Below are 25,070 nucleotides of genomic sequence, written 5' to 3'. Positions count from 1 at the left end.
AGTCACCCACCGCAGCATTGAGGATTTTAAAAAACGCTGGTAAGACCTGCGTAAAAGGGCCAAGGAGAGGATCACTCAGAGGGTCAAGGATGCAGCAGGAACAGGTGGGGGCACATCCAATGTGACACCGAACACAGTACTCGAGGACCTAGTGGAGTCTACTATAGAACCTGAAGCAGTTGTGGGGGTAACACAACTGGACACCCCTGGTGCTGCGGAAGGAGTACAAGGTAAGATGCATGGCAGCGTAGCAATGCAGCGTGTAGTCAATCCCTGCCCACTCTCCCATGCCAGACCCAGTGCACATGTAGCCGTGCCTAAAACACATACCCTCATCCCAGTGTTGCACCATGGGAGTTTTAGTCAATACATGAATGAGAGCATGTCTGACCCCAGAGGTGAATGAAATAAATACAGCAGCAAAGGGCCAAATGTCTGTCCAAAAATGTACTTTATATAGAGAAAATAATGCAATATCCACATACAATAACTAAATATTAACTATGCACTGTTTCACACACAGATGCATCCCCATGGAATCAGACGACAGTGGCCGCCTCGTCAGCTCTGAGACACCAGTGGTGACCGATGCGGAGTGCTCACAGGAACATGAAGCCATGTCCTCCCCTTCACCACCACCGCAGACACCACCTCCACCACCGCCATCCATGCGGACAAAGACCCCACCACCACCACCGCAAGCCATGCGGACAAAGACACCACCTCCACCACCGCCATCCATGCGGACAAAGACCCCACCACCTCCACCACCACCAGTGCGGACAACTCCGCAGAGCCCCAGGGCAGATGTTCCCTCCCTGCACGAGATGGAGTTGGAGCAGAGTACAGCAGCCCAAAATGTCCCACGCCAGGCTGTCGACACTCCAACCACCCAAACAGCAGCACGTCTGCGTGTCAGACAGAGGGCCGTGCCCCTGGGTAGGGCAGCAGCAAGACCAGTGGATCCGGCCGAAGGGTACGGAGTAGTTGAGACCCGGATGCTGCGTGTCCAGCGGCAGCAGGGGAGACACATGGGTGCAATTAAACTCACCATGACAAAACTGTGTAACAAATTAGGAAACATAACTGACGCTGTGCGTGAGCACACCACAGCCATAGCTGCGGGCAACAATCACATCAAGCTTTGCCTGCAGGAACTAACATGTGCTGTAGTCACAGGCCAACAAAGTGAGCGCCGGAGGCACAGGCAGATCATGCTCGCTGTAAATTCCACCAATAGGGCCATCACTAAGCTGTGCAACAGCACAGCTGTGCTATCCCGCAGGTCCATGTCCCTGCAAGTGGACCTAGGGCATTATTGTGGGGTTGTGGCAAGGGCCCTCGAGAGAGTGACCACTGCAGTGGAGCATCTGCAGTCTGGAACAGCCAGTGTCAGCAGTGTGGGAGTGGATGAGGGGAGTGAGGCCGCCTCCAGTGTGAGCAGCGTCTCCCTGCCGGAAACCAGCGGGAGGAGGCGCAGTGTGCGCAGCGCAACAGCCACTGACACCCATCGTGGGGATGCGGAGGAGTCACGGGACAGGAGACTGGGGGTACGTGGCAAGCGCAAGTAGACATGTGGCAATGTCTCACTATCCATGGTGACGTAACCATGGGCCAACTATAGTGCCACAAGCAGCACCCGTGTTGACAAGGGACTATTTTAGTTGAACTTTTACTGCAGCTGCATAATGTTTGAGTTACATATTTCTGCACCAGTCAGGTGTTCATGACCATTAAACCCTTGCAAACCAGATCATGTTGTCAAGGCACTCTCTTACCTGTCTCAGAAATAATGCTGTGTGATGTATGTCCGCCTCCGTTGCCCTTCTGCTGTGTTGGGCACATGGGCCTGTTGGCGTTGGGGGGGTTGCTGTGCACGTAGTTCATCCTCTCCGTCCACCTCTATGGGTATCCCCCTGTGGGTGGCGATGTTGTGCAGGATGGCACAGACAGCTATGATCTGGCAGCAGGTCACTGGGTCGTACTGCAAAGCACCTCCTGTCTTGTGCAGTATTCGGAAGCAACTCTTGAGGATGCCGAATGTACGCTCCACCACATTCCTTGTGCTGATGTGTGCTCTGTTGTAGCGCTGCTCTTGAGGTGTTGCTGGGTTGAGGTAGGGAGTGAGTAGATACTCGCGCAATGCGTAAGCGCTGTCACCTGCAGGATGGGGAGAGAATGGTCATCGGCATGAATGCAATGATACATGTGGGGATGGAGTAAACGATGATGCATCAATATGTACCTAGTAGGTGTCCCTCTCCAAATTCTCCGTTGATCAGGTGCCTGTGGATGCCACTGTGACGGAATATGTAAGCGTCATGTGTGCTCCCGGGGAATTGGGCTACAAGGTCCGTAATGATGTACTTAGCATTGCACACGACCTGCACATTAAGAGAAGGATATGACTTCCGGTTGCGGAATATGTATTCGGTGGCTGATGGAGGACAGGTGGGGATATGCGTGCAGTCAACACACCCTATCACATGGGGGAATTGTGCGACCTGGTAGAGCTCCCGTTTGGTGCGGGTCAGCTGCTGGGGGCTTGTGGGGAAGGTGATGTGGCGATGTATGAATGTCAGCATGGCCTCTAGGAACCGGTGGAAGTAGCGTGATAATGCGCTTTGCGACACGCCTCCGGTCTCAGCTATTACCCCCTGGAAGCTTCCAGACGCCAGCAGGTGCAGGCAGCATAGGACCTGGACATGGGCTGGTATGGCATTGGTCCTACGGGTCTCGTGCTGCAGTAATGGTCCAAGATCTGCTATTAGGCGCATGATCATGGCACGGTTGACTCTGTACTTATCGTACACCTGTTCCTCGGTCTGCCCCAGCAATGTGATGCGCACCCTGAAGACCCTGTCCTGGATCATCCTCCTGTGCTGAGCCTGGGCGTTGATTCTCCTCCTCCTAGCAAGCACGTAGAGGGCATCCATTTTGGAAGACTTGTGGGGTTTCCCAGGGCATTTGTGAAGGGTTACTGATTGTCAGCACCTGCAAGAAATGACTTTTTTTTTTCTTTCTATCCTTCAAATAACTTTACCTCCAGTTTGTGATTCCCCTTATTTAGCTCATGCAAAATAGCGATTTTGGCATTTTTCGGTATTAGCGATTTTTCATGCATTCCATTGTGATTCTTTATTAGCGATTCGGTATTTCTGAGGTCAGCTTTGGTGTTCGTTATTTCCGATTGTCTGATTTGCAATTCGGTAATTTACCGAGGGGATATTTTTAGTGATTCTTTATTTTTTACCGATTTGGGGTTGATGCATTGCATTTTCTGGTTTTGCGTTCGGTATCGGCCTGTTTTACCGATTCGGTATTTTAGCGGGAGGTATTTTGCTTGATGCATCTGCCAGTCAATGGGTGAATTGGTTTATGCGCCTTGAGGGAGCACAGAGCAGGCCCTGGAGAAATTACCATTATGCTGGTGAAATTTCAGATAATTTTGATAACTTCACATTACAATTGTCAAGTCAAATTTCCAAAAATCATGCTATTACACTATGTAACGTTCTGTTAGCATATAAAATGTAGCTCAAGCACGCAGAAACACTGCAATTTACCACACCGTAAGTACCTACGATTTGCAGCGTTGTTTTGTTTTATGCTATTTTTGAGCTCCAAATGTGTCTTCATGTCCAATTTCACACTGAGTTACAAAACTAAATGCCAATTTTGCATAGTTTCACAAAACTCTGTGTAATTTTTCTGAGATTTCGCATACTTAAACAAATCCAAATTATATGAATTTGACCTACGCCGAGATTGCTCTGCACTCGGATCTCGAGCTGGGACATGACTTGATTCTATACCCTTATTTTCAGTGATTGCCTGGTGGCGATACAACAGTTTACACTGGATTATCTGTGAACACACTATTTAATATATGAAGCCCTGATGAAGTTCCTAGTGTGACAGAAACACAACGTGTTGGCTAATTTTAATTCATGTGCAACAATTTTTGAATAATAAAAGAAGATGATGGACTGAAAATTGCCGTATTGAATTAATTTCTGGTGCACCTTTCATTTTGAAGTAAGCTGTCTTCATAATTGAGGTGATACAAACTAAAGCTCCATAGTGTCCCTCCCTCTCCCAGCTTCTCTTCAGATTTTACGTCTCTCTTCTTTCAAATACTACACTACAATCTGGCGAAATTTGAAATTATACCCGAATACAGATCCACTTAGAGAGGGGCATATCGAAGCAAAGTGCCTAACCTCATTTACTTGTGGATGAAAAAACATTACCTGTCTCTAAACAGATCACAGAAAGAACGTCTAATAATAGGAAGGATTAGTTCAAGGTCCAGACCAAATTTTAAAACAGGCCTATAGTTTTACCCTACATTGTGTTGGAAGTCACGGAAGAATGTCAAATCTCAATACATCCTACTATTTCCTCAAGACTGCAATGCCCATATCGTCAGAAGTCCAGTTTTTCTGTTTTTTCATTTTTGTTCCAACACTCTGAAGAAGCCTAAAGGGGCCTAATTGATGTGCACCATTTTATAAAACTAAAAAAACTAACTGCATCTAAGACTCAAGCTGGAATGTGCTTTCTCAATACGTGCATGTCTCCCAGTAAGGAGTGAGACTTGAAATTGTTTGGGCTGGGATCTCTGAACAGGTGCATGGCCTCCAGTAAGGACTAAGGCTGAGAACTGGGATCTCTGAACATATGCCTGTCTCACCATTTCAGAATTGAGGCTGGTAGCCCGTTGAATTGAAGTCTGTCTGTGAGAATGTGCTCGGATCCCAGTAAGGATCCTTAGAATAGGAATCGTTGAGCATAAGCATGTATTTGAGAACTGGTTCTGTAAACCATAAAATAAAGGCCTCACAACAAATGCAGAACCTTCTGTAAAGACCGAGGCGGGATATGATTTTCAGTAGAAGACTTGGTCTGTGCAAAAAATTACCATAGATTTGTCATGGTATGCATGACCTTCAAGAAGCCCTTTACAGATGTATAGATGTATTTACAGATGCATATGTAGAGTCAGGGGTTTTGATATAGTGCTACCAAGGGAGTTGATGTACCTGACTTGCAAGACATTGTCCATCCACAATAGATGTAGCCTCTCACAAGTCTTCTGAGAGGCACATCACAGTTCACAAACCTACCAGGACCTCCAGACAGTTTGTATGTAAATATAAATCAATGATTCACCAACACTATAGTGAGGTAAAAAATGTTTTTTTACCACAATATCGTGTTCCTTCCTATAACCAAAATGTAAATGACAGAAATATACGGTGTCATTCAGATGTCGGTCAGACCGCAACTGATGACTTGTCGGTTGCGGTCTGACCGACATCTACTGCTGCAGTCTGACCACCGCATTACAATTCGTGCAGTTCATGGCAGCAGGTGGAGGGACCATTGGACATTTTCCGACAGACTCCTTTAGCCCATTGGACCCTCATATGGACAGATTATCCCTACTATATGGGGAGGTGCCTGCTCAGGCACCGACAAAGATATTACAATGTCCCTTTCTGCCTGCCCTTTCATGGTGGTTCGCCGACATGAAAAGGCAGGTGGAAAGTGACTTTGGGGGCCCCTTGGAAGGCCCTTTTCCCTCTGCACCTATATAGTCCCCCCAAACATCCTTGAACCTTGTGGGTCGCTCCGTATGTGTTCCATACTGCCTCTGGGGAAGGCATTACTCGATCTTCAACTTCTAGTAAATGATTATACCATATCGAGATTTCCTTTTTAATTGGTAGAGCAGATTGACACAGCCTCTCAATCTCTCCATTACCCCTTACCACCTCCCTTTCCACTTCATACCAGGACACTAGTTGTAAGTATTTAAATCTCGATAGTTCTGTACCGATCTTGACTCTCAGGTATTCCCAAGGATGTACCCCCTCTGTGTCCGCCAGCTCTTCCCAGGTGTTAATTCCTGCCCTCTTTATTGGTAACGCTAGACTGTCTTTCAGGCACTCCGGAGTTCCCGGCGATTCCCAGCCTGGAAACAGGTCCGAATAGTAGCCTATCCCCCAGCTACGTCTCGCCCTGTGCCACAGCTCCAGAGCTGTCCTCAGGAACTTCAAACGTATCCGCTAAAGAATCTAGGCGACCCAAACTTGTACAGAAAGGCCTCTCCTCCTCCTTCAGCTCTCACCATCTCTCCCAGTAGTCTACCCCAAGCTGACTCATCGGGTTTCACCAGTAACATCCGGATGCTCTTAAACTAGAATGCGACTGCATAGAGGCCGATGTCTGGAGGAGCCAGCCCTCCTTTAACTAATCTGCGTCTTAGTTTTTTCCATGTCAATCTGACCCCCTTATCTCCCCAAACAAAGCTCCCAATCTTGCTGTGTATCTTACTAATGCTCTCTTTCGAGAAGGTGAGTGGTATGGCAGAAAATAAATATGAAAGTTTAGGGAGAATGATCATCTTTACCAGATTGATTTTCCCGTAAATGGTCAAAGGAAGATTCCTCCATCTACTAAACAGATGGTCTATTTCTCTGGTCTCTCTGCTTAAATTGATCTGAGGGATTTTTTCCAGATCTTTCACGATATAGATCCCCAGATATCTGAACTCTGTGCTCACTGGCCCCCTCCACTGCTCCAAATTCCAGTACATAACCTCTGTTTTTGAACTATTTGCTGCATAGCCTCACAGGGACCCAAATTCAACCAATAGCTCATCAACCTGAGGGATCGCTCTCTCTGGGTCACTTGTATATAATATGAGGTCATCTGCATTAAGGGCTAATTTGGAGCTATAAAGTTCAGACCTATACGGGGGGGGTTTAGTTTGTTCAACCTTATAGCTTGCGTCAAGGGTTCAATATAAATGTTAAATAATAGGGGAGAGATGGGGCACCCCTGTCTAGTTCCTCGCTGGATGTTAATACTTGATGTTAATAGGCCATTTAGAAGGATACGTGCTGAGGCTCCCTGATAGTAATTCAGTAGAGTTTAGGTAAAAATGGGGCCAAACCCCATTAACTCCAAAACCTCCCATGGGTATACCCAGCAGACTCTATCGAACGCCCTGGCCGCGTCTAATGCGACAACGGCCTAAGGGTCAGATCTTTGAATGGCTAGATCTATATTGCCTATCAATAGATGTGTCTGATCCTGGATTTGCCTTCAAGCCACGAACCCCTTCTGGTCCATATGTATCAGCTTTGGTACCAGTTTTGCCAATCTCCCTGCCAAAATACCCATAAAGATCATATAGTCGGCATTTAGCAGGGAGATTGGCCAATATGAATCAGCCCTGAAGGGGTCCTTTTCTGGGCTTTAAGATTAGAACTATTATTGCCTCCTTCCATGAGTTAGGTACTCTACCAGCTGGGCTGTATACTGAGTTAAAAAAAGTGCCCAAAATGGGAGACAGCTCTTCTGCAAGATGCTTATATACTTCACTAGGAAGAAAGTCAGAGCCAGCAGCTTTTTTATTCTTTGATTTCTTAATCTGCTCTGTGATTTCCTCCAGCGTGATAGGAGCATCTAAACTGTTCCTACCCTCCTCGGACAATAGAGGCAATAGTTTATTACTCACCCACGAGCGAATGGAACAAGGGTAAGAAGACTGGTCCTTTTTATAGAGGTCTGAAAACATCGAAAAGAGGCAAGATGACATATCCTCATTTTCACTTGATGTCTCCCCGTTACCATTAATAATCAGCTCTTTAATATCATTTCTGGTACGGCCAACTCTGGCTTTCCAAGCCAGTAAAGCTCCTGCTTTATCCCCATACTAGAAATGTTGCATATTTCTAGTGTCCCATTGCGCTCTACATCTTGCATCCAGCTTCCCTCTATATTCCAGTCGGGCCTCATCTGAGTCCCCATTATTTAAGCCATTTCTGTCCTTCTCTAACTGGCTTATTCTTCCTTCGATATTTTTCAGTACCACAGCCTCTGAACTATTCTTGGAGCAAGTGATACCGTGTAATCTCCCCCTTAAGCATGCCTTATATGTGTCCCAGATAAAATCCATTGTTGAAGAGCCTGTATTCAACGGGAACAATTCTAAAGTAAAGGCCTTCATAGTCTCAATAACTTCAGGGTCAAGGAGCATAGCCCTCTTTAATGTCCATCTTGACTGAACCTACAACCCTTTACTCTGAAAAGTAAACTGAAAGGTGGCTTGGCATAACGGTGATCTCTTCTGCATTGTTCAAAAATTGTCTATCTATAAAAACATAGTCGATCCTAGAGGACTACACGAAATTCAAAGGGTGCACCAGGATCCCTTTAGAAGATATCCAACTAAGCAAAAACCAAGGAAGATTCTGGTTAACTTTTTGACTTATACAGTTAAGGAGCAGATTCTGTCCTCCGCGCAAAAAGCAGGGTCCATCACTTTAAATAGCTCCAGTCCTTTCTCCTTTCAAATGAGATCAGATATTTCGCATGCAACTGCTACTAGACAGTGGGAGTTGGAAAGGAGGTTGGAAGAGTTAAACAATATCGGGGCTAAGGCACAGTTGAAGTTTCCAGCACTGCTCCGAGTAATGTGGAATAACCGCATGCAAAGATCAAGGAGGAACAAGAGGCCAAAAAGTAGGGGGGTGGAGGCTTTAGAAAAAAAGTGCGTGCTCTAGCAGGAACAAAGTTAATTTTGGATGTTGCATCTCAGGGGGGGAGGAGCCGAATAGGCTTTGCCTTTTGGAAGGGAGGGTTCCTCATGGGAAGAAGGGGCACAGGCACATGGGGTTTTGGGAGGGGGTTAGGGGCACCCGGGTGGGGAGCTTTGGGAAAAAAAACCAAAAAAAATCTCATCTCACATTAATTTGCAATACACTACGCCGAGTCAAGGAGTTAGCTATATGGGCTATTCAGGCAGAACGGGAAAATGGAAGAAAATCAAGGGTTGAGGGATAAAAACACCATCTTTGTCTCCTGGAATGTAAATGGATTGAGGTGCCCTCGTCAACAAAGGCTAGTCTTCAAATATTTAGAATTATCCACTGCCCATGTCTTTTTATTACAAGAGACACATTTGAGTTTAACAGAAAGCCGATGAATTTTTTCTAAAGTCCCGTGGATAAAATGTTTTAGTTTGTCTCACCAGACGACCCATAGTAGAGGCGTAGCAATATTGGTGAAACATGGTACTTCTTGTACCATTAAAAGAACTCAGACAGACTCCTCTGGGAGATGGGTAGTGGCCCAAATTACATTAAATGATATGGACATAGTGTGAGCCTCGTTTTATGGCCCTAATGTTGACGACTCAACTTATATACTTAAGCTGGAATCAATATTGATGTTGGAATCACCCCCCCCCTATATTGTGGGTGGGGATTTTAATGTCCTATTGGACCCCATAAAAGATAGGTCTAACTTAAGTCACTATACACGTGCCCCAAAGATACGTTGTGCATTATTAAACCTAATTCATGATCTAGATTTGACTGATGTATGGAGAGCTACGAAGGGTAACCAACAGGGCTTCACGTTTTAAAGCAAGAAATACGGTCACTCTTCTAGGAAATAAAACAAATAATTAACATGATAGGAAAAACTTTAAAATTAAGCAATTAATCAAGTACATATAAATACAAATATATATTATAACTTTCTTTACACCCTATTTCCCTAAAAAAAATAACACAGTATTAAAATGACATTACTAACAAATGTCAAATAGCAAACAGGTTGGATATCCTTCATTTTGAATTGCCTTCAAACTTCCAAACCACTGAACTCCCTTAGGTTTTATAAATGGAAAAATTCCCTGGTACATCTTTTTTTTTAACTAAAAAGGGATTGCTGAGGAAGCAATGTCCATTATCTCTGCAGAGATGAAGACCCCCCTCCTCTCATGTAAAAAATATGGAATGTTGTTAACTTCTTTGAGGTAGTCATCCAGTAAAACTCTGTTCTGTAAGCCTGTGCATTCGGAACTACTCTTTCATGTGGTATGAAATATCACTAGTTGTGCACAGTGATACTTAATCACAACTCTCAGAGGGGGAAAAAGGAGACTGCTTACCTGTGGATTGTTCAGGACTTGAGAAGAATCATGGTTAAGGCTTATCCTTGATGACCTGCTTCTGGTCAGGAAGTATATACTGACGTGACATTAGATTTAATATTCTCTTCCCTGTCCTCAGAGGAACCGCTGGGTTGCCGGGATTCTTTTGGGAAATGTTGGTTTGTTAATGCTTGAAATGCTTTCAGCTTTGCTACTTTGTTCAGAAAAGAATGTTACTGATAAAAATGACCTGTGTTGTTAATGGAAATAAAAATGTTCTTTCTGACAGTCAGAAAATGTTTCATTCTCAAACTATTTGTACTCAGGTACTACTAATGCAAACTGAGACTATCTCTAATTTCGGGTTTTTTTTGTGACGCATGCTATTCAAACATAATTGTCTCCTTAAAAGCATGGTGCACTCCTAGCTAAGGATACCATGTTCCTTGCAAGCTCTTCAATCCTATTTTAGAGCAATTATACATATGTGGTATTAAACAAGGACAATTACAATAGTGTAGTGGAAGAGTGTGTATTTTATGTTATTACTTGCTTTTAATAGAAGGTAGATGGAGGTGGGATGGATACAAAGAGCTCAGGTGCAATGACACTGAGTGATCACCATCTAGTACTGGGAAGAAGAACCCTCTTTTCCCACACCTGTGATCCAAACAGCATAGACAGTGTCATTTTAAGGATTTTGGGACCACTGTAAAGAACAACTTTGAATTTTATCACACATGTTCTGCTAATTCAAGTTTAAATGATGCCAAACAGTGCTAAATTACTTTAACTTTAACAGGGCCACACAACATCAGGTGAATTATGTCTCACCTGGGCCCTAAAAATCCTTAAAATGACATAGCATAGGCAGACAAAGTCAGAGGTAGGGGTAGGCAGAAAGGAAGAGTTGTTTAGATAGAAAAATAGAATAGGCAGAAGTTAAATATAGAGAAGGTTTGCTTTTCCAAGGGGCCCCTTGAAAGGATGGAGGGCCTAAGCAATTGCCCACTTTGCCCACGCCTTAAAACATCGCTGAGCATAGAAACTTGAAGTCCATAGATTAAAACCCACAAGCATAATTGATATATACTGGAGACATGGATTGTAACCTCAACCATGTAGGATCCACTTTATTTTGTCCCGCCGAATACCCATGACGAGTGTATGGTATAAACTACGGGACAGAACATGTTGGCTTTGAAATATAGACCTTGTAGAGCCATAATATCACAGTACATGTATCATATATGTTTTCAAATCTTGAGATAGAAAGACAGCAAAGAATACAATAAAATCAGTACAATCAAAGTTATGAAGTTCTAACGAATAAACTATAAAATAGCACCTAAAAGCATAAAGCACCAACCAGGGCTATCGGTTTGCCCTGGACCGGGTCAAAGTCAACGTTCAGGCTGACTGCAATGGAGCGCAGATCTGACTCAATCTCAGATTACTGCTGCTGAAGGTTTACCTTCTAAAGTTTTGAGCCAAGAGTCCCTTTCGCATTGGAGAGGGCTGCAGTAAACAAGAAGAACATTGCTGGGGGTGGTTGGCGTGGGCGTTGCAGATGGACGGGCTGGAGTATTGCATTGGCGGTTTTCTGCACCAATTGATGCTTGATGTGAAAAGAGATGGGACGGTGGCAGCTTGTTTTGATTATTCAGTGCGAAAGGCAAGGTCAGTTTGCGAAGATCCCAAAAGCTCGATTTAGGAGCCCACTGAGTCATACAAAGGGTCCAAGGCATGAGTGGCACCACTTGAAAGTCAGCATCAGATCATGAGGCCAGCAGACTAGCCCTTTGAGTCACTCTGGGGTCCTGGGTTCAAGAAGGATTGCAGGTAGAGTTCATCCTCCCCAAGCAAGAGAACAGCAAGTCAGCACAGAAAGGCATTAACTCCTTCAGAGTAGCAGTCCCGCAGAGTGGCAGTCCTTTCAACAGCACAGCAGTCCTTCACCCTGGCAGTCCAGGTCCAGAAGTATCTTACAGTTGTGGTGTCTGGGGTCATTTCTTTTATACACTGGTGCCCTGGTTCTGGAAGGTGGAAGAAGCTTCTGGACAGTGGCTGTAAAGAGCATCGAATTTCCGGCCTCACCTGGCATCAAGTTGGCTGAAGTGACAATGCAGGGTTCGTTAGGCCCTTTGTGTGAAGGCAGGGTACAGGCTTTTCAGGTCTGAGTCTTTGCCGAGCTCCACCTCCCCGATCCTGCCAGCAGATGGCCCACGCAGTTACACCTAATCCCTCTAATGTGTGACTGTCTGGGAGAAATTCACAAAGCCTAACTGTAAGTTACAGCCAGTCATGTGACTCAGACTATAGGCACAGAAAAATGTTAGCTTTCTAAAAGTGGAATTGTAAAAATTGTGATCAAAAACCCCACTCATCAGCTAATATGGCTTTTCACCCAATTCCAAAGAAACCAAACATGGGCTTGTTATCTCTCCTCATTTGAAAATTACACTTATAAAATGTAATAAGGCAACTCCAATGTTATCCTATTGGCAAGATAGGCCTTGCAGTAGTGACAAGTAAATGTAAGAGATTTTCACTCCCAGGGAATGTAAAACTCAAACGTACATGTTTTTAAATGCACTGCACTTTTCTCCATTATTTACTTTCTGTTAGAAACACAAATCTATTTTACAATGCATATTGTTTTTAATGGAGTGTTATTTACATATGCATTTTTCACTATTTGTCTTTTTTACATTGGGTTCTTCGCTTGAGTATTCTTTCCTTCTCATTTTCCTCTTTCCTTTGCTTTGCTTTTTGCAGAATTTGCTAAACTTCATATCCTTCTTTTCGTTAGCCTTTTCAGCTGATCGATACATCTGACAAGTAAAATATTTGTATATTCTTTGCATTTATCCTGCTGGAAAATATTTTTTTTTTAGTAATATTATCTTTTCTCTTTCTTAAAGGATTTTGGTATTTAGTTCTGTGAGGAAAAAGGTTTTTTACAATTTGTATGTACATTTTAACCAGTTTTGAAATATTTACCTTATAGATGTCTGACAATATCAAGATTTGTCTTTCAATATTTTTCTTTCGAGAAAGATGGCATGTCATGTGATGTCATAAACGATGTCATAGAATGTCATGAGTTATGTAATATGTGAGGTCATAAGCAGTACATGGTTGAGGTGAAAGTTATAGTCAGACCTGCTAACTATAACTGGTGAACTTCTGTGTTTTTTTTGTTCAGAACACCAAAATGTAGAATTAGTGCTACACCGATCTTCAAGCGGAACTGCGATGCCGCTTCTGCCTCCCGTACCCTAGAGGCCGCACATGGGTCACGTGGTACGGTCATACTGCGGTGGGACGCACACTCGTTGACCTCTCATGGCACTGCTCCACACTTCAGGGAGGACGCTTTCCATTAGCTATGTTTTCTGATGACATGTCGCGCCGGCCCCGTCCAATAACAGAACTTCTTTAGATCCAAGCAGACTCTTCCACTTTCTCCCAAGAAGTGAAACCAGGCCACGTGGACACTTTCACAATACAACAGCCAGGAATGCACTTTTCGGTAAAAAAAAAACACATTCCTTCCTCCTAATTAATCAAATGAATGTCTCACTGAAGAACAGAGGCCAGCTTCGATCGGTAAACAGCCATTACAATGTCTTTTTTACTTCACAATACCATTACATTGCATGCATTACCATGCATGCGTTGTACATCGCAAAGTAATTACTACGCATTTTTTTTAGAACGCATGGTCATTTACCACGCATGCCTTTACAACTAATTTTGTTGTAAAGGTATGTATGGTAAATGACCATGCGTTCTAAAAAACATGTAGTCGATCCACATCATTGTAAGGAAACAGAGGCTGTTCTGTTTCCTCACAATGATGTTCACTGCCCTACAGAGACGATGTAAAGCAGGAACCACAAGGAGAGAGGAACCACGAGGAGTGAGAGGTAAGGGGGATGGGCATGGGGTGGGGGCTTCTTTTCTATGGTTTAAAGTAGTGCAGTGGTGTTTGGGTGGTGTAGGGAGTCGTACTGGGGGTAGTGTTTTAGGGTTTAGGGTAGTGCAGTGGTGTTTGGGTAGTGTAGGGGGTTGTGCTGGGGTAGTGTTTTAGGGTTTAGGATAGTGCAGTAGTGTAGGGGGTCGGTAGTGTAGGGGGTCATGCTGGGGTAGTGTTTTAGGGTTTAGGGTAGTGCAGTGGTGTTTGAGTAGTGTAGGGGGTCATGCTGGTGGTAGTGTTTTAGGGTTTAGGATAGTGCAGTGGTGTTTGTGCAGAGTAGGGGGTCGTGATGGGGGAAGTGATTTATGGTTTAGGGTAGTGCAGTGGTGTTTGGGTAGTGTAGGGGGTTGTGCTGGGGTAGATTTGGGGTTTAGGGTAGTGCAGTGGTGTTTGGGTAGTGTAGGGGGTCGTGCTGGGGTAGATTTGAGGTTTAGGGTAGTGCAGTGGTGTTTGGGTAGTGTAGAGAGTTGTGCTGGGGGTAGTGTTTTAGGGTTTATGGTAGTGCAGTGGTGTTTGTGTAGTGTAGGAGGTTGTGCTGGGGCTAGTGTTTTAGGGTTTATGTTAGTGCAGTGGTGTTTGGGTAGTGTAGGGGGTAGTGCTGGGGTAATGTTTAGGGTTTAGGGTAGTGCTTTGGAGTTTGTGTAGTGTAGGGGGTAGTGCTGGGTGTAGTGCTTTAGGGTTTAGGGTAGTGCAGTGGTGTTTGGTTAGTGTAGGGGTTCATGCTGGGGGTAGTGTTTTCGGGTTTAGGGTATGGCAGTGGTGTTTGGGTAGTGTAGGGGGTCCTGCTGGGGTAGATTTAGGGTTTAGGGTAGTGCAGTGGTGTTTGGGTAGTGTAGGGGGTTCAGGGTAGTGCAGTGGTGTTTGTGTAGTGTAGGAGGTCATGCTGGGGTTAGTGTTTTAGGTTTAGGGTAGTGCAATTGTGTTTGTGTAGTGTAGGGGGTCGTGTTTTAGGGTATAGGGTAGTGCAGTGGAGTTTGGGTAGTGTAGGGGGTCATGCTGGGGTTAGTGGTTTAGGGTTAAGGGTTTAGGATAGTGCAGTAGTGTTTGGGTAGTGTAGGGGTGTGCTTGGGGTAGTATTGTAGGGTTTGGGTAGTGCAATGGTGTTTGTTTAGTGTGGGAGGTCATGCTGGGGGTAGATTTAGGGTTTAGTGTAGTGCAGTGGTGTTTGGGTAGTGTAGGGAGTCATGCTGGGGGTAGTGTTTTAGGGTTTAGGGTAGTCCAGTGGTGTTTGTGTAGTGTAGGGAGTTGTGCTTGGAGTAGTGTTTTTGGGTTTAGGGTAGTGCTGTCGTGTTTGGGTAGTGTAGGGGGTCGTGCTGGGGATAGTGTTTTAGGGTTTAGGGTAGTGCAGAGCTGTTTGTGTAGTGTAAGTGGTCATGCTGGGGGTAGTGTTTTAGGGTTTAGGGAAGTGCAGTGGTGTTTGGGTAGTGAAGGGGTAGTGCTGGGGTAGTGTTTTGGGTTTACAGTAGTGCAGTGGTGTTTGTGTAGTGTAGGGCATCGTGCTGGGGGTAATGGCTTAGGGTTTAGGGTAGTGCAGTAGTGTTTGTGTAGTGTAGGGGGTAGTGTTTTAGGGTTTTGGGTAGTGCAGTGGTGTTTGTGTACCATAGGGGTTCATGCTGGGTTCTAGTGTTTTAGTGTTTAGGCTAGTGCAGTGGTGTTTGTATAGTGTTGGGGGTCATGTTTTAGGGTTTAGTCAAGTCAAGTCAAGTCAAGTAGATTTATATAGCGCGCTACATACCCATAGGGTCTCAAGGCGCTTGAGGAAGGGTGGGGAGTTACTTGTCAAATAACCACGTTTTGAGTTGCTTTCTGAATGCTAGGTGGTTCTGAGTAAGGCGAAGGTGATTGGGAAGTGAGTTCCAGGTTTTACCTGCCAGGTAGGAGAAGGATCTACCTCCCATGGTGGTTTTGTTGATGCGAGGTACAGTGGCAAGGGCTTGGTTGGAGGATCGTAGCTGGCGGGAGGGGGTGTAGAAGGAAAGTCGTGTGTTGAGGCATTCGGGTCCGATTTCGTAGAGTGCTTTGTGTGCGTGGGTTAGGAGCCGGAAAGTAATCCTCTTATTGATGGGGAGCCAGTGGAGGTTTTTCAGGTGACCAGAGATGTGTTCTTTACGCGGGATGTCTAATATGAGCCTGGCTGAGGCGTTCTGGATGCGTTGGAGTTTATTCTGGAGTTTTGCGGTGGTACCGGCGTAGAGGGTGTTTCCGTAGTCCAGTCGGCTCGTGACCAAAGCGTGGGTGACTGTTTTTCTAGTTTCGGTGGGGATCCAGCGAAATGTTTTTTTGAGCATGCGAAGGATGTTGAAGCAAGATGAGGAGACGGCGTTGACTTGTCTGTTCATCGAGAGTGAGGAATCCAGGATGACGCCCAGGTTCCGTGCGTGGTCCGTTGGAATGGGTGCTTTTCCGAGGGCCTCTGGCCACCAAGAGTCATCCCAGGCAGAGGGGGAGGTGCCTAGGATGAGGACTTCTGTTTTGTCTGAGTTCAGTTTCAGACGGCTGTGCTTCATCCATTCGGCTACTTCTTTCATTCCTTCATGCAGGTTGGTTTTGGCAGTGTTAGGGTCTCTGGTGAGTGATAGGATCAGTTGAGTGTCGTCGGCGTAGGAGATGATGTTGAGGTTGTGTTGACGTGCAATGACCGCGAGGGGGCTCATGTATACGTTGAAGAGGGTGGGGCTGAGTGAAGATCCTTGTGGTACGCCGCAGATGACTTCAGTGGCTTCTGACTTGAATGGTGGAAGGCGGACTCTCTGGGTTATTCCGGTGAGGAACGAGGTGATCCATTCCAGTGCTTTTCCTTGGATTCCGATGTTTCTGAGGCGTTGTAAAAGGGTGCTATGACAGACCGTGTCGAAGGCTGCGGAGAGGTCGAGGAGGATAAGGGCGACTGTGTCTCCATTGTCCAGAAGAGTTCGAATGTCGTCTGTTGCTGCGATGAGGGCGGTTTCAGTGCTGTGCTTGGCTCGGAAGCCGGATTGTGAGGAGTCGAGGGATTTGTTGGTTTCGAGGAATGCGGCGAGCTGGTTATTGATCGCTTTCTCGATGACTTTGGCCGGGAATGGAAGGAGTGAGATAGGGCGGTAGTTTTTGAGTTTGGTGGGGTCAGCTGTGGGTTTCTTCAGGAGGGGGCTGAGTTCGGCATGTTTCCAGCTTTCCGGGAAGATTGCGGAGTTGAGGGAACCGTTGATGACGTCTCGGAGGTGCGGTGCAATAATGGAGTCTGCTTTGTTAAAGATGTGGTGAGGGCATGGGTCTGTGGGGGATCCTGAGTGGATAGAGTTCATTAGACGGATGGTGTCCTCAGTGGAGATTGGCTTCCAGTCATTGAGGATGTTCAGGGGGGGTGGGGGTCCTGCAGGGGGTTGGGAGGGTTGGTCTTCGGGTCGGTTGTCGAAGCTGTTGTGGATGTCTGCAATTTTGTTGTGGAAGAATGAGGCTAGGGAGTCGCAGAGGGCTTGAGAGGGGGTGATGTCGTTGGAGTTGGCTGAAGAGTTGGTAAATTCCTTGACGATGTTGAATAATTCTTTGCTGTTGTGGGCGTTGTTATCCAGTCTGTCCTTGAAAGCGGCTTTCTTGGCATTCCGAATTAGTTGGTGGTGTATGCGGGTGGCGTTTTTGAAGGCGTCCTTGGTGCTGGTTGTTGGGTCTATTTTCCAGGCCTTCTCAAGGGAGCGACAGAGTTTCTTGGATTTCTTAAGGTCATCGTTGAACCAGGAGGCCTTCTTGCTGCTTACTTTGATTTGTCGTTTTTTCAGTGGTGCTAGGATGTCGGCGCTGTTGGATAGCCATTGGGTGAAGTTGGTGGCTGCTTGGTCTGGGTTTGAGGAGTGGGCTGGGGGGTTTTGAAGAAGCAAAGAGGAGATCTGGTCGATGGTGATTTTGTTCCAGTTTCTTTGCAGAGTAGGTTGAGGATGGTTGTTGGATGTGGGCTTGTTGTAGGTAAAGTGAACACAGCTGTGGTCAGTCCAAAGGAGAGCTGTGGTGTGGCTGAAGGAGACATGTTTGCTGGAGGTGAAGATAGGGTCGAGTGTGTGACCTGCGATGTGGGTGGGGGTAGTGACAAGCTGTTTAAGTCCGAGGTTGGCGAGGTTGTCCGAAAGGGTGGTGGTGTTGCGGTCGTTGTTCTTTTCAAGGTGAAAGTTGAGGTCTCCCAAAAGGATGTAGTCCTTGGAGGGGAGCGCGTGTGGAGTGATGAAGTCCGTGATGTCTTCACTAAATTGTGCGTGGGGTCCTGGTGGCCTGTAGAGGAGGGTGCCTCTGAGTGTGGTCTTGGGGTCGATGTGGATTTGGAAGTGAAGGTGTTCAGAATTGGCGAGATTGATGTCTGAGGTGGTTGAGATACGGAGGGATTTCTTATGGACGATAGCGATGCCTCCACCTGTGTGGCCTGTGCGATCCTTGCGAATGATCTTATATCCTTCCGGGATGGCAATGGTGATGTCTGGGGCTGATGCGGCGTTCATCCATGTTTCTGTTAGGAAGGCGACGTCCGGAGAGATGGTGTCTAGTAGATTCCAGAGGTCAATGGCGTGCCTGTGGACCGAGCGGGTGTTGAGCAGGATGCATTGTAGGTTGTTGGTGTCGGCTAGCTGTTGTGAGATCGTAGAAGAGGAGTTGTTCTTGGTGCTGTCGAACTTGCAGGAGTTACAGGAAAAGGGTCCATGGGTGTGTCCAGGGGCGGCTTGGACGCAGTTTGGGGAACGGCTGGGGTTGAGGGCTAGGAGGGTGGTGGCATCGTAAGTAATGCGGGGGGGGGGGTGGATATTATGAGGACCAGGGGATCTGGCGCTGGGTGCGGTCCAGGCGCGGACGGGCGTAGACGGGCTTACCTTTGGCGCACCTTCGGCGCGGATTGGGCGCTAACGCTGCGCGTGGACGCTGCGCGCAAATGCAACGGTCATATATGGATGGTGAAGGGGGAGGGGCGAGGGCGGCTCAGCTGGGAGGCGGGGCGGGCTCAAGGGAACGGAGCACAACAACAACAAAAACAAAATGGAGGGGAGAGCAGAGCAGGGCGCCGGGGGATATCGCTGAAATAATGTGCAGGTCAATTTCAGAGCAAGCCAGCAAAGCAGCGACCAAGCAATCTAAACGCAAGTAAATTCCAGGCGCTATTAAAACAAACTTTGTCACAATGCAGCATAACGATACCACGTCTCAGCACAGAGACAGGGGAGAGACCACTCAGGGCAGGAGCGAAGAATGGATCACAGCGCTACGAGGTCAGGGGACGCTGTATATTGATAGTGGGAGGGCGGCTCAGCTGGGAGGCGGGGCGGGCTCAAGGGAACGGAGCACAACAACAACAAAAACAAAATGGAGGGGAGAGCAGAGCAGGGCGCCGGGGGATATCGCTGAAATAATGTGCAGGTCAATTTCAGAGCAAGCCAGCAAAGCAGCGACCAAGCAATCTAAACGCAAGTAAATTCCAGGCGCTATTAAAACAGACTTTGTCACAATGCAGCGTAACGATACCACGTCTCAGCACAGAGACAGGGGAGCGACCACTCAGGGCAGGAGCGAAGAATGGATCACCAGTGGTGTTTGGGTAGTGTAGGGGTTCGTGCTGGGGGTAGTGTTTTTGGGTTTAGGGTGGTGCTGTTGTTTTTAGGTAGTGAAGGGGTCGTGCTGGAGGTAGTTTTTTAGGGTTTAGGGTAGTGCAGTTGTGTTTAGGTAGTGAAGGGGGTCATGCTGGGGGTAGTGTTTTAGGGTTTAGGGTAGTGCAGTGGTGTTTGTGTAGTGTAGGGGGTCATGCTGGGGGTAGATTTAGGGTTTAGGGTAGTGCAGTGGTGTTTGTGTAGTGTAGGAGGTCGTGCTGGGGGTAGTGTTTTAGGGTTTAGGGTAGTGCAGTGGTGTTTGTGTAGTGTAGGGGGTTGTGCTGGGGATAGATTTAGGGTTTAGGGCAGTTCAGTGGTGTTTGGGTAGTGTAGGGAGTCGTGCTGGTGATAGTGTTTTAGGGTTTAGGGTAGTGCAGTTATGTGTGGGTAGTGTAGGGTGTCGTGCTGGGGGTTGTGTTTTAGGGTTTAGAGTAGTGTAGTGGTGTTTGGTTAATGGAGGGGTTAGTGTTTTAGGGTTTAGGGTAGTGTGCCCAATCAGCCATAATATCCGTGGACAAAGGGGATCCTGACTCTTTTGAAAGCTCTGCCAATTGAATAATTTGGGTCAAGGGCCCTACCACGTCCAAGACCTATCAATTCCTTTCTTGGGATCCCTCATTAACTTGGAGAAAAAGTTACATAGTTTCTCATCAATTTCAGGCGTGTGTGCCACATTCCCCTTCAGTGAGGGCCTGGGGCATTCTCCCCTCATCCTATTCCTGACCTCCCTTTCAAGGGGTTGATGGATTTTCCCCACCGCATACTCTGCCACTTTGGCATCAGGGGTCCACTCCGCCGACCTAGGATGGTAAATTTGGGTAGGCTCGAACATTTCCGAGTGGACCCCGTCCCCAACCGGGGACTGAGAGGAGTGGGACTTTGGACGCCAGGGACGCCCGAGTCCTTACCCTCATTGGAGGAGAAATTGTCCTCCGATACACCCTCTCCCCCTAAGGGAAACCCGCCGTTGGGGGCTACAATAGTGGTGACACCGTCGCAATTTATCTACGGGCTCCTCCTCCTCCCAGCAGGGTGCATGTATTAGCGTTCGCCCACTCTTGAGAAAGGTCTCTGTAAGTTTATCAAATCCTTCCAAGTGCCCCGTGTTATGCTTAACAGCCCTTTTATTCCCCATCTGGGAGCTACTGGGACCCACCACCACCAGATCTGGGTCACTGAACACCCCAGGGATGCTTTTCGCCAGCTTATCAACCTGATCCCTAAGAGGAGCAAGCGCCCTAGAAATAGCCAGAGAGGGAGCTTGGTCCACTACTGGAGGGAGAAGTTAGGGGGGTCATTCCTCCTCCATCTCCTGGTAGGAGGAGTAAAAAGGGTCTTCTGGAGAAGACATGATAGCAGAGGGTGTGAGCACAGAACAAATGCCCTTAAAATCTTTAAGGGAGCCCCCTCGCCGGTGCTCCAACAGCTGGGCTTTCCCCAAACCTGTTATAAGAATAGACTGAGGCGCAATACCAATTACCACAACCAGGTGACGCTGGTCACTAACGTGGCTGTGTGGGGAAATCACCGTGTACCGGTGCCAAAATTAGGCGAGGGTTGGTCAGGAATCAAGCAGACACTAAAGGAGTGACCGGATTCCCAAACGCGCGTAAAGACCAGCGGGAGCGCTCGACGGAGCTGCCTCGCTTGGACCAGACGCGCCTGACAGGATCCCACCGCGCAGAGCGCACTGCGGAAGAAACTGCGAGGAGGAGTACGCGCTCGGGCAAGAACCTGCTGTGCAGGGAATGTGAATCAATACCAAGACAATAATGCTAATAACATGCACAAGAAACCGCTATACAAACAGCAATAACATCAGATTTAACCAAGAATGTAAGGAATGCACTTAACTGACGAGCAGTGAAGAAAAAGGAAGTGGAAGGGAAGTCACAATATTATATACGATGGACTGTGATATTATTGGACTAATGTTGCATTGGAGACTACCCCCCTAATGGTTAATGGGTTGTGTAGTCTCTTGTTTTAATGATTGTTGTGTTACGTTTTCTTTGAACTGCTAGGCAAATAAAGTGAGGAAAGATATGCATAATCTTTTTGCCTCCATCCTGCCATAGAATTCATTAAACTTTATTCGATCTGATTTAGAAACATAGATCATAAAAGTGTACATAAAAACCGTTAATTTCTCTTTCCTAATACAATACAGTGAGAATTAGTTAAAACCAGAAGGTAAAAACGGGCGTTACAAAGCCCAGATCAGAGCAACTTCAGGTTAACACAATCTTAAAGTTCAATATTTCGCAAGATCAATCTCATGTACTTCATGCAAAATACGCAATAAGGGGTCCAAGTAAGATGTAACGCTCCAATACCTGACCAGTCTGCACTATATAAAACTGCAGAAGTCTATAAATAAAAAGTGTTTTACACACTTCTGTCATTGGGCTATATGTGGGCTACATCTGGGTGATATTTGTTATACATTTGGGCTCTTTTTTCTCTGTTGGCAATCTTGGGAGACTTATTTGTTATGAAGTTTCCTAATTCCCTCATTTACTGCAGTCTCCTAAGTAGGAAATGCTTTCAGTTTTTTACTTTGATTCCATCAAGAAGGCATTCATATGTGTCACACATTTGCCATAAATTTAGAATGTTACCACTCTAGTTGTTCATTAGATCACTGTAGTAAAGCTACTGCTCACCAGGGAGTTAACTGGAAGTCTACTGCTGGTATTGAAAGTGATTGTTTCAGTTACATGTCAGAATTCTGTAATGAAATAGAAGAGTATTTGAGATCTCACTTAAAACATGTCCTAAATTTTCTTTCTGCAGCACTTACCATAATTTCTATGGCAAGATGAACCCCCTCATTTTGTTCCTTTTTAAATTAAGGGGCAGATTTACGTTTCCTGGCGCATCCCTGCAAATCAGCTGGGATTCGCCAGGAAACTTGCTTCAAGCAGGCGCAAGGTTTTGACGCAGCAAGGTCGGAAAAGTGACTGAGTGAAATCTTGTAGATTTCACTCAGCCACTTTTCCAAGGCTTTCTGTGCCGGAACGCCCCCCATGCGCCAGAACGCCCACATGAAACCTGATGCAGGTTTCATGTGGCGCAGGGCTTCACAACGTGACACTTCTCACTAGATGCATCACGTTGTAAATGACCCGCAGCATGGCGCTGGCTTTACGCCGCCGCTACATCACAGAAGTGATGCAACTGCAGCGCAAAAGTGGCGTACAGGCTTGGAAATCTGACCCTAAATGTTTTAATTTTTACCCGTTTATTCCAATCAAGATGGCTTCAGGTGTGCCATAATTTTGTTATAAGGTAGACTGTTAGCTCTCTAGTTGTTCTTTAGAACACTCTGGGAAGCTGCAGTAGAACACAAAGGCATCAACTGACAGGCTGCTCCTGTTGAAAAATAACAGGAAGATATGTGAGATCTCACTTAAAACATGTCCTGATTTTTCTTTCTACAGCACTAACCATAATTACTATGACAAAATGAACCCCATCATTTTGTTCCTTTTTAAATTAAATGTTTAAAGTGTTACCAGTTTATTCCAATCAAGATGGTTTCAGGTGTGCCATACTTTTGTCATCAGTAAGGCTGATAGTGCTCTAGTTGCTCGTTAGAACACTCTGGGAAGCAGCAGTAGAACACAATGGAATCAACTGACAGTCTCTACCCTTGTTGGATGTACATGTTTTACTGAGAATGTCAGACTTCATTCTCACAAGACTGAGAAAGATAATGTGAATTTACAGAAAATATGCTTTCAGTTTAGCTTATAGATCCCCTTCCAAACCACTGTGCGAAAAGCATTAGATAATAGTTTTCTTTCAAACATGATTCATGATATCCCAGCAGAAGGCTTTTTCACATGGTAAAATCACCTTAGAACACACCACAATTCCTAAAATGAGTATGGTACCATCAACAAATGGTTTATAATGTAACTAAAGTCCTAAAACCTTCTATTAACTGCAATGCTTTTTAATGAGGTGCTATCATGTATATTGGTCCCAAGATGGCTGCCAACACTTCTTGGATGAAGTGCTGACAGCCAATCAGATCTCACGATGAGATGTGTGGTTAGGCTCCGCCCAGATATATAATTTTTTTTCCTTTTGATTTTCTCAGGAACTACTGGAGGGATTTACACAATTTAAGCAAAAGCGTGATCTGCGAATCAGACCATTTTGCCAAATTTCTAGTAATTCCGTTCAGCCGTTTGGGCTGTAGCCGTGTCTAATCGTCCTATGGAAAATAACATGGGGAAAACGCGTTTTGGGACCCCCCTTTTTTCTCAGCCCCCACTTGACGAATCCCCCCACAACTTTCAGGAAAGGAGCGGAGCGGGCCATCTTCTTTGAGAAATTCGCGAAGATACATCAACCGGCGCCAAAGTTATTCCCAATAGAATGTTGCGGATTTCCTATGGAAACTAGGTCCTAACTATATATACCTACTGGCGACCGCCAGTAGGTAATACATATATATATATATATATTCCAGCTCCAACCGTCCCTTGCTCCAGGAAAACGATAACGCACTCACGGGGGTATGTTACTCAAAATTTTAATGTTATGGCTTTTTCTGACAAAACAAACATATATATATATATATATATAATCATGTTGCATTTCTGTGAAAATGTAGTTCGTTTTTGTAATGACTGACCCACATTTTAAGTGTATTCCCTCTTTTTAAATAAAATGAAGAATAACATTAGGAAGATGATACCATCTTGATTGACAAAACAAAAAGATCAGACTTCATTTTTTTTAAAACAACTAGAAATATGTAAATTTACATCTTGTTTTCATAATTTTAACTTTTATTTACAACCATATATACTTTTTTCAAAATAATGTGAAGGATCCCAATAGGTACTGACATTTCTAAGTTCATAATGTTATCAGAAGAGGCTCAGCCTTTACAAGTGATCTCGAAATTTTAAGATAAATGTAATTAAATGAGAGGCTCTCCTTCTAAAGTCGATCCTGGGGCATCTAGACCAGAAGCAAAGACTTATGCCCATCTCTTGGGCATCGGACAGGATCACATATCTAGGGATACAGAGTGGCTGCACTAGCTCTCAAGTGGTGATGTTGAACTATATTGTACTGATCATTAGCCTGAAATCGAATTAACGGCGTTGGAATACGAAACAGTTTTCATGACTAGGGAGAAATGCTGCCATTAAGATGAGGGTCTTACCGCAAATTCGCTATATGTTCCCAACAATACCCTTACCTACACCGCCAGCACTGCATAAGCAGCTTTAACACCTTAATAAAGCCTACATTTGCCCCCCCCCCCAGCAGCAAACACAATACTTCACAGATCAATCTCACGGGATATCTAGAAGTTCCTTGCATCACATCTTACTTTCAAGCAGCAACAACGCTTTCCTATTGGATTGGGGTATAAACAAACATTGCAGCTATATTGATCAATTTAGCATCAGCATAGCTCTTAGAGAAGGCTACACCGTTCTTTCCCCACCAGCCCCGCATACCTGCTACACCAGAGGAGCAACAGCAGAGCAAGTGAGTCCAGCATGGC

This window comes from Lissotriton helveticus, chromosome 3_1 (genome assembly GCF_964261635.1).
Source record: "Lissotriton helveticus chromosome 3_1, aLisHel1.1, whole genome shotgun sequence".
Lineage (NCBI taxonomy): Eukaryota > Metazoa > Chordata > Amphibia > Caudata > Salamandridae > Lissotriton > Lissotriton helveticus.
Note: the sequence above shows the minus strand (reverse complement) of the source record.